At 37.4% G+C, this 17,515-nt stretch overlaps 1 long non-coding RNA gene across 15 annotated transcripts in view; it reads right to left on the minus strand.

Annotated features, from left to right (window-relative positions):
• Positions 1-17,515, minus strand: part of LOC148330571 (uncharacterized) — a 210,198-nt gene that overhangs the window by 110,128 nt on the left and 82,555 nt on the right. The gene's annotated exons all lie outside the window — the stretch shown is intronic.

The raw sequence follows: 17,515 nt of genomic DNA on the forward strand, positions 1-17,515 counted from the left end.
ACGAATCAATTTATTAATGAATCAATTCATTAATAAATTCATAGTGTGTACGAATGTGCCCAGAATAAAATTCTGTTGCATTTGGCACAGAGCAGTGCTAAGAATATACATTTAAAATTTTATGAATAAAATAAGATTCATCTTAAATGCAAGTATGTAGTAGTAATTTAGAAATACTTGTACAGCATAATGTGCAAAACACAACATGGCCTTATTTGCCATTTACTGTAAACAATTATTACTAATTTCTGAACCAGCATAAAATGTTTCACAAAGTTTAATTCCAGCACGTGAGGATAGTACGGTGCTGAAAATGGATGGATGGGTGGCCGGACAGAAAGATTCTGAGCAGTGCACTTCCAGCGATGAAGCCAACCCTCCAGGCAAGAGTGGCCGTTTAGAGCGCCTCATTGTCAAATAAACGGCGGTGAGCATTCTTGGGTGGGGGAGGGAGTAAATCAAGCCAACAGTTAGAGATTTTAATTTAATATATCATGACCTAAAAGGCTCTCATTGTGCTCATATGTTGGGGACTTATCTGAACGAGAGAAAACTCATGTAAACTGCTCTTTTCCTTGTTCTCTTATAAGTCAGTCATGGAAAGTCTAATCCATATATTAGATCTTTTCAGTCGAGATGCCCACATACATATTGGTGCCGATTGGAAATTATTAGCAATGTGTGTACAATGACTTTGAATGTACAAATATTGTCCATTTCCTCCCATGACTCCCACCAAGACATGGCAAGAGGGAGGAGGCATAGCTAAATTGCTTGCTAGAAAGGAACGTTTTGCTTTTGAGTTATTTACAGATTTCTCCAAAACAAATTGACGCCAACTATTATCATTCTCCGGATTTAAAAACAATTACAAAAATTGAGCGCAGTGAAAAATGGACCATCGGATCATCCCTTTAAGTATCTCTTTCATGCATGTTGATTACATAGGCGTCTGTCCTAGAAGCACGTGGTCATGTTGTTTGGGGAGTTGTGTATGTGTGGCACGTGTGTGTGGCCGTGCTCAGGGAAGCACCGCGCCCTGCGGACGACGCTCGCAATGCTTTATAACCATTAATGAAAAAGTTAATGGGGCATTTTCTTACATATCAATTTACACTTGGACTATCTGGGCGAGCAAATGATGTCTGGGCTGCCATGCCAATGCCACTCTGCACTGAAACAGAGAGGTCTAATGTCTTTTTGTGGACATGCAATGTTGCATATTTGCATTTGCATCCACTGAATGCAAATCAGCTGATAGGCCATGATCAACAGTGCTTTGCAAAGGAACCTCCTGATGCCGATACTGTGGGGAACAGAGGGAACAAAGGGAGCTGCTGCATTACCTTTGAGATGCAGTGTTGGGCAAGTTACTTGGAAAATGTAGGGGGGAAAGCTTCAAGTTATGCCACATTAAACGAAGCTTCACTACAATGAAGCGTTTCACCAGATAAATGTAGCAAGCTAAGCTAAAATAGCATGAGAAAAGTAGCTAAACTGCATAGAAGTTTGTTCTTTTACCATTAAACATTGTGCTCTTGGGGTGTGAAAAAGCAATTAATTTGACAATTTTTGTGTAATTATGATTTTAACAACCATGGCAATATCAATTTCTTGGACTAATGCAATGAAATTACTGAACCGTGTGTATAAAAATCAAGTATTATAGTTACAGATGCGGTCATTGTTTTTTTTTGTCTTCTCTTGTTCTCTTTTAGATTAAGCAGTTTTAGTCAGCAAACACCAAAGTAATAACCTAAATAGATAACAATTTAGTTTCGTAAAGAAAATAATCTGCACTAATATTTCTGAGTAACATAACACACATTTCCAGATTCATTTGTCATTCGCATTTCACCTTCTGTCTAAAGTTTCTTCACACACGAAAACACACACACGTAATCACACACACTTGAGCACGCACGCACACACACGCACACGCACACACACACAGATGTGTGCGCACTCGCGCAAACATGCTCAGTTTTATTGCCATACTACAAAAAAAAAAAATCTTGCTAGCTCGTGATGTGTTCCAGGTTTAGTCGAGTGCTTTGACACTCACATCAGCACATTGATGTCATTTTTAACAACTATAGAAAATAAGCCCCACAAAACGGTCACCACTTGCCATCCATACAGTTAAAGAAAGCCGGCACTCACAGAATCATTAATTCAAACAACCCTTAATTATAAGGTATTATCAGGAAATTTCTTTAGATTACCAACGCATAAGATACACATAGTCTCACTGTTTAGTTGCGCATACAACGTTTAAATATTGAAGTACACGCAATGTCAGTGTAACGGTTTTAGTTGAGACTCGGGAAATCATTGAACAAAGCTGAATTGTATTGATGAATACAAACTAAATGACAACATAATTTGAATGAAAGCAACAATTACTGTAATAAAAAAAAAACCTCTTCTTCAGCTGGCTACTGTGCAGTAAAAAATAAATAAATAAAACAAAGGCACAGGCATCGTCAAATTCAATGGATGCAAGATTTGCTGTGAAAAAAAAAATGCTAATTGGTGTAAGATTTAAAAAGCGTGAAGGGGCATATTTTCTATTGTACAGTATATGTAAAGTGAACCTCCTTCCCTATTTGTGCGGACATGCCTGTGATGACATTACAACAGAACAGTGTCAGGCCTGGATTCACCATGCACAAAAATACTTCCCAAACGAAATACTTGGCAAACAAAAGCATCGTTGACGAGAACCCGTGGCCCAATCCACAAGTAGAAGTGATGGGAATGAGAAGTGATTGTTGATTCTTTAACTTTTTTTTTTTTTCTTACTGTACACCACAGTAGCCAAGAGAGGAACATGTCAATATATTTTACCGGACTTGTTAGAGTAATTGTTGCTTTCAAGCAACCGATATTGTCATATTGTTCGTATTCATCCATACATTTCAGCTTTGTCCCATGATTCCCTGTGTCTGTGGTATTCTCTCGACTAATCCTTTTATAATGACATTCCACATAGCACAGGATGTAATGTGTATCACATGTTTTGGACGTCAATACGAAACGGTTGTATGAATAAGTAGACAGTGAAACTATGTGTATGTTATGTACGAGTGATTGAAAGAAAAGTCCTGACATATTTCATGATAAATGAGTTGTTTCTTCAATTGTATGAATACACAATACAATGGTTTGAATGTTGGCGACAGTTTTGCGATTTGTATCTACAGTTGTGGATAACAACATCGAGGTTCTGAAACTAGTGTCAAAACGAATGCCAATAACTGTTTGATGGCTGAGTTGTGATGATTAACTTTGAAAAAACCTGAATGTGTATCCTCAATCTGTGACACAATTTCATTCTAGTCTATCGTGTTCGGGACCTTACCGGGCATTCCGGCGCATGGAACTGCTGCACTCTGACAATTTGGACACAGAAATTTGACATAAAAATTTTCATTTTCGTGCTGTGGCAAATCTAGTTTAGCGTGTTTTTTAAGATGGGAGACTGCACTGCATGTCGCAAGGAATTCCGGCCCAACAAGGGTTTTCTTCTTCCTCCTTCCAAGCGCACCTGCCAATTTGATGAAAAAACTTGGGACCTTTTAAAAGCAGGTCTAAGTCTTGGTGCAGGTGGTGTAATGCCATTTTGTTGTACTAGATCAAGGTGGAGGCAGACACATTGAGCATGAGTGTGGTAGGGGTCATTGTATTTTATTCATAAATACGACAACAGAGTGGGACAATCCCTCTGAATCATTGAAGAAATTAATTCATTCAACAAATTATAATCATTATCATCTTAAGAATATATTTATAGAAGCCCCATGACCAATGTCAAGCACTGAATTTGACCGGTCTGGTTTTATTGGAAATGTGGGTCGCCGGTTTGATTGTCTGGGAGTCGGCAATGTACCATTCCCACAACGGCGCATAACAGCGCATTCGGCCTCTTATGCCCAATTTTACCTGTGCAATGTCGAAGAAAATAAATATTTGATAATAACAATTTCCACACATATGCATAGTTAGTCTAGACTTCCGCTGGACACGAAATTTTTTTTCAAGCGTACCTTGTCTTGAGCAGCTAGTACTACTTGCTAATGGGCAGTTTACTTTCACCACGTTTCTTTGTGTCCTCTTGATAAATTCACCACCTGACGTTCTCTGGCATTAGCATGACAAGCAGCTTTGCCTACCTTTAGGACCTCTACTGGGTGTTTCCATCACGCTTCTGTTCTCGTCCCCTGTCAGCTTACCCTGTCATCACTAGCTACTCCTCCACTAGCATGGCGGTCCTAACACACTTAATATTTTAATAATACCCATGAGTTATTGTTTAGCATCTTTGGGCCCTTGAAAGGCACTTTATAAATGCTATATAATAATAATAATAATTATTATTATTATTATATTATTATTATTACTGTTATATATATATATATATATATATATATATATATATATATATATATATATATATATAAAACAGTAATAATATATTATTAACCTACACTGTGTAATATTACAGTACATGTTTGCATGAAATAAAATTGTAAGTGATAAATACAAAACAATAAAGTATAAAAACTGAATATGGTTGGAATTGAAATTGAGCATGCTTTTCTAGGGCGGTGTATTCTTATATGACTGTGCAAACTATTCTCTTGCATCCCATTAAGAATCCTTGAAATGTCCAGGACCTCCTTTACATTGCAATGTGGATTGCAGTTTTGCACCTCATGGATAATGTTTTTTTGCCTTACAACTGTTTTGAATGCAGAACTAAAGGAGAAATAAGATGACGTTTAGCAGGTAAAAAAAGAGAAATTTATTTTTGTTGAAATCCCGGTCACATAACTACTTTTACAATTTTATTCTTGAAAAGATCCGTTTTTTTTCCGCTTGCCATCGGAGATATTAGAGATAAGAAAATCAAACTGCAGAAACATCTATTGATGTTTTACATTTTAAGAGGTGTGCAACTTGACTTAATTATCTGGCTTTGAGGAATGCCACTATTTCACATCTCAGTTCTCATTTTCATTAGCTTGTATTGCCACTTATTCCTCCAATTGCAAATGAAAAGCCACCCTGCAGTTTCCTTTTTTTCGACTATTGCTTCTGTCCCACGCTTTCCTCCCAGGCTCACCTATCACTCATTATCTCATTCCTTCACTCGCTGACCCCCCACCCCCCTTTGCCGGTGAGTGGGCGAGAGCGATGGGCAATAAACCAGCATGCCGCTTTTCGACTTAGCGCTACCTGCTATGCTAATATCATTAATCAATAGAGCCCAGATTGTCTTTGCAGAGATTTAGAGGATGTAAGGGTTCCAGTGGTGCACAGGTATCTTTTTCTATTTTCTCCCCCCGTCTCGACATTCAGTCTTCCTTCACAAAAAAAAAAAAAAAAAAAAAAGCTAATTTGCGAAGGGACCTCAAGATGGTCGACTTAATGATGGCCACAGAAGTTTTCCCAACAAATTTCATGGGGCATGATCCAAAGATAATAGCTTTTCAGCCCCAATGACAATCCAATTACCGTGCCAATCAAAGCCCACGGCATGCTGTCTAATTATGATCAAATCTGTCCATCAGCTCAAATACTAAAACAGCAGCTTTAAGTCCAACAAATCACAGTTTAGAGAGGCAGCCACGTCTGTTCATCCATTGCTGAAAAATTAGGAAAATTAGGGTTTAACTTTCAGTTCGAGAGAAAGAAAGCGAGAACAAGATTGTCTTGTTTTTTTTTTTGTGCAATTGATGTGATTGACACTGCACACTCAATAATGATGCTAAATACTTTGCGATTTAAATAGACTTCATTATTCATGCCATACACAGCATGAGAAGAAACACGCAAAAAAAATGAAAAGGCCTGATATTTCCGCATTCTGTAGGCTTAGACACACGCGCACACACACGTATGCAAACACACAAACACTCACACATATATATATATATACATGCACACATACTTGCACGCGCAATCACAGATGGATGCATAACATGCTAAAATAGACACACAAGACCTTAACAGTCGCTCAGACTTTCTAACAAACAAAAAGGCGGCATCAATAACACAAATGATTAAACATTCATGGCCTTTTCAGTGGAACATCTGCTGTGTATGGGGCTCTAGCCTCAGGGACTGGGCGAATCAAGAGGATTTCTCCCCAAGAAGCTCAAGAAAGCAATAAGACAGGGGAGAGGCAGCGGGAGATTTACACACAAATTCACACAAACTGCACGGACACACAATGGATGCATGTTTGTACGGGCACGACTGCGCATACACACACAGTAAATACAAGACAGCAGCAGCTCAAACAAGCAGCTTTTACGGCGCTTGCAAGAAAAGACAGTGATCTGAACAACATCTGAACACACACAAACGGCCAATCGCAGCCTCTATGCTTACCTTTAAGAGTGTGGATATTTTTTCTTCAGAATATTTCTGCTCCTCCGTTGTCGTTTTACGATGTGATTTAAGAGCAATAATGAAGTTCTCTTTTTATAAACATCATGACCACATTTTAATATGTCGGGAAATGAAAAATTCAAGAACAACAATTAGCAAATGCCAACAGTTCATTATTTGATGTAAATCATTCACCACAAATTAAGTAATGTCAGCAAAAAAAAAAATACACAAGCTGTTTTTTTTTTTTTTTGCTTTTTTTTGTTGCTTGCATTGTGTTGGTTTGCTTTTTGAGTTATTCTTTTAACCGATTGTTCTGCGCAAACAAATGAATAATCAGGGTGGGTTTGTATTTCCGGAACATTTTTTTATTTTTATAAAATACACAATCTATTTTACATTGCAGCGGTTATATTTTGTGCTCACCCTCAAAGCTGAAAATATGATGTAATGCTACCTTAATGGGCACATATTAAGAAGAACATTTGCAATATAAACATTTTCTTCTTAGATGAGTCTACGTTTGATTGAGCATTTACTGCTAAATATATTTTTTGGCCACAACAACAACTTGCATGTTTGGCAGTTTTTATGCCGGATGTCGTTGCTTGTGCAACCCACCTCTTATTTTTAATCTAGGTTCGTGACTGGCAGTGTTTGCAGTAAAATACACACTGTATAATGTGCTTCATGGTCAGTTTAATATTCAATGTTAAAAATATATTTGGAATAAATGTCCCAAACAGTTCCAACCAAATTCCAAAAGACAAAATATGATTCTTTGTAAAGCCTTTTAATAACTACAACTTTTGAAAACCAAATCCCAGTATGTGTTTAGCTTCTTTTTATTTTCTGTTTGATGCAAAACTTTTGATTGCAAATATTGTCAAAAGTGATTGCAATTTCTGTATAAGTAAATGGCATGGCTGAGGGGTAAAGTGGCTGATTCCCCTTCCTTTTCAAGTTCTAGACACACTGATCCTTGTTAATTTCTCTACCCAGGGAATGGAAGGGATGAATTCATCTGGACCATGACAGGAAGAATGTCGTTGAGGAAATAACTTCTTTTTTTTTTGCACTACACATATCAAAGACCATGCATGTTACAGCTAATTGCCCCTCAAGATACCATTTCTCCCAGTCATCTCAACAAACTGCTTTAACTCCCAGGTGCTCTTACTTTCACCAGAACTCTACATGAGTGGGCTCTATGGCGACAGAGGCAAGAAAAAAACGTCCTCAAACAGAACTGAGACGGCATGTGGGGTGGCCGTCTGCTTGAGATGGAGCCAGATGAGAGTAGATACAGATGAAAAAATATACAACTATATATATAACTGATTGAGCAGGTCCGTTAGGCGCAGCGATGTCACAGCAATGCTAAAGGAATCTATCATTCGGGTTGGGCATTTGTTAAGAACCAGATCTCTACGTCTGTCACTGCAAGTGATAACGGTTCCATTCAGTTACTATTCAGGGAGTCTGTATAACAGCAATGACTGAAGAAGAATTTACTGATAAAGATAAAGTTGACACACCACAGAGATGATTGTTATTATCCCAAATTTGAGTGAATAAAAAAATTGCCCGACTTGCAGCTATTACTTATCACGGTAGCCCGACTAAAATAAAATTCAAAACTTGGGAATTTACATAAAGAACACCAAGTTGATGCAAGACGGTGGTCAAGTATGAAATGCAGAAAAGTCTGCTTCTTACAACACTGCCAAATTTGTATGATGAAAAGAATTTCCAAATATATAAAATGAGTCATCAAAATCCTGAAAAAAATCAGGTCTGCTCTAGAAAGCTTGGGCAAGCTCACTGAATGCACTGAAACTACTCCTTTTCATTGCTCACCTGTTAATCACATACCACTATGTCTAAAACCTTTCACATCCTGACATGTTTGAGTCATAAAAATATCTCGGCTTCAGCCTCTAGTGGCTGCAGTGACCGATTAACACATCGGCACATGTCATTGTGTCTCACACAGGATGACGGCCCTGAGCGCATCCCACTTCTCAGTCTTTGCACTTTGTACTTGTCATACACTAAATATTGACCGACAGGACTGTTTAATTTCCAACATTTTTATTTTTTAAAATGTCAGTTGTCAAACGCTGCGAAATAATGAATCAAGGCTTGGGCCGAGATGGTACAGTTCCATCTGAAAATGTTAATTCCATTGTGACTTTCGTCTTCTGCTCATCATAAACTTAACATATGAAGCTTAAGTCCCTCAGCGGTTGCCTCTTCCTCGTTGAATCAAGTATGATGTTGACGTATAAGCAGGGGTCACCAATCTATTTAAAACTGATAGCTACCAATTGGATACTGAATAATTGAAAGGCCAACCAGTGTGGAAAAGGAAATAACAAATTTGCTTGAATAACCATTATTTCTACCGTGAGTTATTAATTAATAATATTCATCTGTGTGAAGAGGCTGATCATGTTAATCATCATTCACAATCCATCTGTCCATCCATTTTCTATAGCGCTTATCCTCATTAGGGCCACGGGTGTGCTGTAGCCTATCCCAGCTTACTTTGAGTGAGAGGTGGGCTCCGCGCTGTACAGGGTGCCTGCCAATCTCAGACAAGCATATAGACAAACAATCATTTACACCCAAGGGCTTGCAGATTAGAGTCTTCAATGAACCTAACATGCATGTCAATCACGGGAAGAACATGCAAAATGTGCATAGGAAGGACAAAATATGAACCCACAGTATCTGAACTGTGAGGCAGATGTGTTAACGAGTTGTCCACCGCTCAGCAATTACTCACAATATTATATTATAAACAATTTCACATGGTGGAAATAAATATTGCATTTATAGTATGGAATTGGTCACAGTCATTTGCTGCAAGTATAAGACCAATTCAGTGTAAAACATTTTAGAGATTAAAGATTTATGATGTTATTGTAGTAAACTTTCTGCATCATAAAATAACTCTTCAACATATGCATGGACAGCCTTATTTTTGATTAATTTCGAGTTTGTTGGTTTTAAATTTTCCTGGTTTGTGTTTCCACTAACCCTCTGTAAAGAATTGTGTGTGTGCGTGCCCATACGTGATTAAATACCGAATGCACGAGCATCATCTACCCTTACAAATTCTGCTAGCAATGACTTCAAATTTGAAACATTAGTCAATTTAGTTACATTAACATCCACAAACTTTACGAACAATTTAATGGATGTGACTTATACCACATGTACTAAATAATAAATACCCCTTTAATGTTTAATATTAGCCTACATATCTCACTGGATATTTATACAATCTTCAATCGGATAAAGAAGTGAAAGAGGAACAACCAAATCCACCATTCAAATGCATTTGGCTTCTGCCGCATGGTAATTTTATGCTGTGCTTATAATAAATGATATTTATCATTACGTGCTGATACCGTAAAGCATCAAAATGTCATGCACTGGGATTGACACATAAATCACTCTTCTATATTTTGACACATGATGGGTATAATGTGTAGATTATGAGCTTTCCATTTTAGCTTCCTCTGTGATGCTGCCTTCAGAACAAACACCTTAATAAAGTCACAATCAAAACAGGGAGCAGGCCAAATCCACTCCCCCACAAGCACAAACACACACACGCACCCACACATGCCCAATATTAATAAAAACACTGCCACACATGCACATTTACATGCACCCGAGCTATTGCCGTAGAAGCCGCATATAGAGTAATCATTTGACACACGCACACGCACAGACGCGCACACAGAGAGAGTGAGAGAGAGAGCTAAACATTTCACGCAAAGCACACGGAAACAAAAGGCTTGCATTGAAGTGATTAATGCCCCAAAGCAGAGAGAAAGATTCACCTCTCTGCCTCCTGCCAAAGCACTGCACTAAAAATGACTTTAATCACCAGAGTCGAAGTAAAGGATTTACACAACCTGAAAGAAAGAAAAAAAAAATCTCTCAGCTATAGCAGCTACCACTTTTGCGCAAGGCATTTTGGTTAATGTGATTTGATGACAAATTTGACCCCAATCAGCGGGTTATTTTAGGCAAAAAATAATGAGAACAAAATAAATTCCCTAAAATGAAACTTGCTGTTGCATGCATTCTACTCATAGAGCAGTATGCACTTTACATACAATGATTTTTTTTTCAAGTCACATGTATTAAATTGCAGATGTTTCCAATGCATACAATACTACTGAGTTTTGGATTGTAAATTCAAAATTCATTACAGAACTTAACAAATGAAAATCCCGTTAATATTAAATGTTGTATTTACTTGGTGCATCTCAATCGAATATAGTACAACATTCGGTGACTTGAAAGAAGACTACCCTTGCCTTTATTATTATGAGATGACAAATGTTGCTCTTATCCTTTACTCAGAAATATTTTTCTCATGTGTCACCTCCTTTAATTTTCATACAATTGCAATCTAAATAAATAAATAAATGAATATATACACACACACACACACACACATATATATATATATATATATATAGGAAACATACATGGTTTCTTTAATTTCCCCCACTGGATTAATAAATTCTCCCTTCCCTATTAAATCAACTAGCACCATGTCCTTTGTGTTATATTGCTTCATATGTTGCTTGACAATTTGAGACGGGGTCGCTCGACATCACTCGTTGCCGCTACAAATATCAAAACAACAGAAGTGCATAACCTCACTGATGTGATTTTATACTCGAGAACAACAGCATAAAAACCCACAAACAATTAATTGTGCTCTATGGTGATTACCCTGTCAGCTGGATCCACAAGGGGACGCGGGGATCTTCTGTCATGGACTTTTCAATATTTTACACTAATGTCCATATGTCTGTACTATACGACCGCCCAGCTTTGATCAAAGAAAAGGGAAAGTCAGAGTCATTAAATATGCATCAAAGCATTGTTCAATTTGTCTGTGATTAAAAAGAGCCACCAGGTTTTGCACATTTTCCATTTGATATCATGTCATTCATTCTTCTGCTTCTGGAGGTCAGTGCTTAAGTTCCTAAAAAAAATAAAAATGTAAAACAAAAATCCACATGTGAAATGCAATGGGTCTAAAACAGAAATTTCCTGAGATTATCCTTGTTGAACAATAGCACTTGTCAACCCGTTGAATGTCCACCGAACAGTATACAAAGTGTGCATGGGAAGAAACATAAGCATCTTCTTTAAATATCCCACTGATGCTGAGAGGATATAAGTAGACTAATGAATTAGAATATTTGACAAGTGGCTGACTTATTATTCAGAACGGTAAATTCATTCATAATAAAAATACAGTATGCTGTCGCTGAACCATTATTACGCTGCTATAGTCAATACATCAGAGTGTAAATTGTCATGACTATATTATTATTATATATTGTTTTTGTAGTTGTTATATTTACAGATAGTTTATTAGACATTCACCAGACACTTCATTTGACAAACTAGCACAATCCGTTTCTGACCCGTCATGCACAGGATCAGTCCTTCAAAAATTTATTCCCAGGCTGTAATTAATTACCTGTTTAAAAAAATTAGTCAGTAAGGGAATGCAAGTACAATAATATAAAGAAACTAGAGCAATTCAACTTTGTTACTTTGAATTGCTTTTGAAATACTCCAATACCAAATGTGATAATGAAATTGGAAAAAAATCGAATGAAATCAAATGTAATTATAATATATATTATATTTTTTATTTTTTCTTCTGTATATTATGAATATTTATTAATATGCACGGTTTTGGAAAACGAGTGGGAGGATCACCCAAATTTCAAATCCAAAACCTCACAAATGTTATCCAGACGTGCTAAACACTGGATAGATAGACAGATAGATAGATCGATAGATAGATAGATAGATAGATAGATGGATGGATGGATAGATAGATAGAGAGTGATTTAAGGCCATTTCAAACGATACATTGTTAGCATAGAGCAAGCTAGCTAGCTAGGTAATCAGGCATACATACAGACACACAAGCAGATAAATAGATAAATGGATTGATGGATGGATAGACAGGCAGACAGACACTTGATTCATCTCGTAAAGGAACGTAGATTTGCTAGCTCCAGAACAAAGTTGCTGTTATTGTGCGAATGAGTTAGATGGAAGAATAGGAGAAAATTATTTTATGAAGGTTGCATTTGCAGTCACAGGTCGCTTAACTCTACCTCCCCACTCCTTTCTCACATACACACACGCACCCACACACACACAAATGCAACTTCATTACAATAGAACGATTAAGATACATGACGTCAACCGTGAAATACCACTTTTATTAGCCGTTTTCATTGCTAATATGGTTTTAAGTAGTAAATCTGAGGGTGATTTGTGAGGCAAGAAGAAATTTATATTAGGTGTAGCGGGCTAATAGCAGTTCTAAGGGCTCTGACAGCTAACAATTTGCTTTGTATATGTTATTTAAGACGTTGGTACTGTGGAGACTGGTTAGCACGTCTGCCTCACAGTGCAGAGGTCCGGCCTTCCTGTGTGGAGTTTGCATGTTCTCCCCGTGCCTATGCAGGTTTCCTCCAGGTACTCTGGTTTCCTCCCACATTCCAAAAACATGCGTGATCGGTTGATTCAACACTCTAAATTGTCCCTCGGTGTGAGTGTGACCACGGATGGTTGCTTGTATTTGTGGGCCCTGCGATTTGGCCAGGTGTACCCCGCCTACTGCCCGAACACAGCTGGGAGAGGCTCCCGCACCCCTGCGTAAGGAGAAGCGGATCAGATAATGGATGGACGGATTGATGGAATGATGTTATTTAAGATAAATCAGTCAGTGATACTTTTACCACTGCAAAAAAAAGGGGTTATCATATTTACATGAAAAAAACTAGGAAAATTCTTCACTCAAAAATTCTAAGTACATTTTACAAGAAGAATTTTTGAATTATTAAATTTGACTAGTTTATTAAATTCAAAAAGAAAAGGTCCCTCAAGTGTTTATGCAAGGTAAGGCAGTTTTATTTTGATAGCACATTTCATACAAGGCAACTCAATTCTGGTGTTGGGTGGAATTCTTGTACCTGCAGATCCAGAACATTTTTTCTCTCCTTTTGGAGACACTAGCAATATACTGACACTCAGTAGGAGCGGCAATGCTCAGGTGTCGAGTGGCCCTCTCCCAAGCTGTAGTTTGTGGGTTCGATCCGCAACTGCATTGAGTTGCCTTGTGAAATGTGCTATGTAAAAAAAAAATTGTCTTTCCCAGCCTCAACCCTTCAGTGACTCTTTTTTTAATTTAATAATTTAGTCAAATGTACTGAAAATGCTCCCTGTATAATGTACTGAGAATTTGTGAGTGAAAAAAACATTTACATGTTGTTAAACATTTTCATGTTTTTTTGTATTCTGAATACCCAACGTCGGTAAATGTATTCTTTTACTTTCCAAGCATTTTCACGCATATACACTTGGCAAAGCTTCCTTAAAGGAGGCGTATTCCTCTGGCAAAATATACAAAGGGTGACAAATTACAACACACTTGTCACATTCTGGTTCAAATCACTTTTGGAGTGTACCGTACTTACTGTATTTATCATGCAAATCCACGTGAGTAAGGCTTTGATGACTCGGACGGAACAATAAGAACAAAGCGAGCGGCTGCTAAGTGTTACCAACTTTTTTAATGCCGTTTGCCACGCTGGTTTAAAAGAAAAAAAAAGAAAAGAGCAATGAGTAACAAATGAAGCAACTTTTATAGGCGTTATTGCAGACCTGAGGAGAGTGTGAGACTCCCATCAGAGCAGATGATGTTCACCACTCCATGTCCAGACTGCAAATGAATGGCAATTGCAAAGCCACCACTGGCTGAAATGGTTATTTGGTTGGCCAGGTACTAAGACCGCACTATTAACAATTAAAACGTGCATTTCCCTTAACATGTCCCCTATCAAGAATAAAGAAAAATCCAATTTGTTCACATACCAATTCAATATTTTGTTGTTTTTTTATCCCTTTGAAGTTACAATGAACTTTTAACAACTAAGTATTTCAGAGTCACAGTCACCATCATTAAGCCTTTTTTCAAAAAAAACAATTTTATAATAATATTTATTGTCATTTGACACAGAACGAACCAATATGTAGTAAAACTAATTAAAGTACTTCCTTTTTTTGTAGTTGTAATGTTCATTTAAAAATTGCGATGAATGGAAAGTGGACCACAAGTATTTTACATTTACAGTGATTTACGTGTACTTGGGAAATATTTAAATGGTGAATGCAGACTGGTGTTTGCATTTGAGTAGTTACAAATTGTCACAATTGAAGATGAGCTTATGAGACATTCTCTATTGCTGACAGAAGACAAGTAATTTGCTTGGCAGTCTATTCTCAATTCTAAATTGATACCAGTCGCCTACACATCCTTTGATAAAATGGAAGGTGGCTTTATCGCTCATCCGATGATTTCTGAGCCTACAAGATTGCTGTGATTTAGCATGTCTATCTAGCAAAATTCACCCCACTTTAACAAGCTATGAACTGTATTCCTTTGTCTGTTTTAGGACTTCTTTTTTTAATTGGGTAGAGGCTATTAAGAGAGAAAGCATCAATCAGCTTTAACAGACATTTCTTTTTGTCAAACACATGGGAGCTCAAACGAAAATCGGCTCAGGTTGTAAATGGTTGAAATGTGAATTGGGGTGTGTGTGACAGGGGGAGGCCATAATTAGGTTTATTACTCAAATTAACAGTTCCTCTCAACCATTTAAATCATTGATGGTGTTCTCTGTTAAAAAGGAACAAATTCTTTTTCTTCTTTTCTTTCAGTCTTCGTGGTCGGTCACATCTCCCTTTGGACTCTCGCGGAGTGATTTTTGGAGGCATTATATTCATGAGGGGTTCCAGTAATTGGATTAAATTGGTTCCAGAATGTCGCAATTTATATTATAATATCCCATTACCTCTAATACAGTTCTTAATTAATTGGCCTGTTTTTTTGTCCATATTACTGATAAGTCAAGTTGGCTCAGGAGGTGATCTATCCCACCGTGATACCTTGTGGCACTGATACAGTCACACACACCTGAACACAAAATGTTCGATCGAGAAGCATCCTGATTTCATCACTGCATCCTTTGTGAAAGCGACCAGCTGGAGCGTAGCACAACACAGGATGCTAAAACTATGATGACAGCGAGACCATATTATTTTTAAGACTAACCAAATCAGATTTTTTTTTGTCTATGTTACCTTCAATGTGCCCTGAAATTTTCCTTGCATCTGAGCATTCACACAAACTTGCTGAGACGTGAACATAGCAGCCAAAGCAGGATCACATCTGACCAAAAAAGATAGAAGTTAAATTACCTATGTATCAAAATAGAACAAGTCATGGTATAATAAGGGTAATAACATGCTAATAATAATAATAATAATAATAATAACAATCAGACTGAGTTTTTCTAACATTCATTTTAGCACACGGTATAATTAATTAAGTCTCATATATTCTCATGTATTTCATTTTTTTTTATATGTGGTCCTCGATCAACAGCCATATTGCATGTATCTGACCTGTTACGTCATCAAAAGCCGCGCAGGTGGGGGAGGTTTCTTAGAAGAGAGATTGGAAATTGTCTGTGAATCTGCAAAGTTGTTTTAAGTAACCGTATTGTCGTTATATTTGACTTTAATTTAATTGTACTTGAAACATGAAGCAACACGGTTCATTTATTACACGTAATAATGATGTGACATCATCATTAGTAGATTTCCGCGAAATGAGGAGAACGGGTGCATCATTTTGCCAAAATATTTCTTACTCATCCCATATCACTCCTTTGTAAATAATAAATAAATATGTTGTTCGGTTTGCATATATATAAACGCCATTGGAATGTAGCACTGCCACGTGCTGGCAGCGGCTCCGTACATTCTGGCTCCAGCATGCGCTGAGTCATTTTTCAGGCCGTAAGAGGTGTCATACATTCATCGAAAATATTAGAACGTCAGCATGTGCAGTGCATGTGTGATAAAACATGTTTATTAGTCATAGAAAGACAAACAGCAATGTCGCTTGTGTGAATGCAAGAGTCAACAATGAACGTGTGCGTGTTCACTGAGAGGGATCATGGAATGCTTCTCTTCACTTCCTGCCCATGTATTTGAACAGGAAATACGCACATTCAGTGATTTTAATGAAGAATTGTTGTGTGGAAAATGTAAATCGATGTAAACACAGACCACAGAACTAAAATGTAAAGTAATTTCATAATAATGTTCACATGCAGAGAACGTCCAGCAAGGGGAAGTGCAACTCTGACGTAATCGTTTGTTCTGCACATGTGGGTGACTTTGGGGATGCATTTTTTTTTTCAGAGGCCAGGCAGACAGCGATTACACATAAAAATCGGTTATCACCAAAAAAATCTGAATTGAGCATCAAGACTCGCAGTCTGAACCTAGCCTGAAAGACCCCATGCTGATTTTGAGAAACCATCAACTGTTCATCAGGCAGCATTTATTTTTTGATATAGCTTTAATTTCGAGAAAGTCTCCTTTGAATTAAACAAATTAATGACATTTTCACAAAATTTCCATATGCAAATGTAGTTTTATCAAGTAAATGAAACTCATGTGCGATGCCTTAGGGCTAAACATGAGCCTTGTGTGAGTGGGCGTGCGTGTGCATGCGCACGTTTTTGGTGTTTACTATTCATACTCTGCAAAGTTTCATTAGTGAACGCATACAAAGTAAACAAGCATCTAAATGACCTGCTTTAACAAAAAAGGTGCTTTTTGAGGTAACCACTATTCTTTCTGAAGCTTGATGATCGCAAGTTCATCCTGTACAGTCTATTTAGAAAGTGATGTCATTTGCTTTCAACGTACTTGTTACTTGATAGAAGAGTCAACGAGACACCTGCAGGGTGATGATTGCTGCTGTCCTTGACTTCCTTTTACTATGACTTGAATGCAGTAAAAAGAATCATATTTGGCTTCAATAATAAAGACCTCCTATGACCTTGACCTTTGCTTGTTTGTTTACTTTGCATAGCTGCTTTCCAAATTGGCAGGTTGCTGAACAGAAGGGAATCTAAAAGTGCATTTTACTCAAGTGCAGGGTTGGACTGGAAAGTTACAAGTGTCAGTGCGT

The sequence above is a fragment of the Idiotropiscis lumnitzeri genome, chromosome 9 (assembly GCF_059441095.1).
Source record: "Idiotropiscis lumnitzeri isolate Australia: NSW breed Sydney's pygmy pipehorse chromosome 9, RoL_Ilum_1.0, whole genome shotgun sequence".
In the NCBI taxonomy this organism is placed as follows: domain Eukaryota; kingdom Metazoa; phylum Chordata; class Actinopteri; order Syngnathiformes; family Syngnathidae; genus Idiotropiscis; species Idiotropiscis lumnitzeri.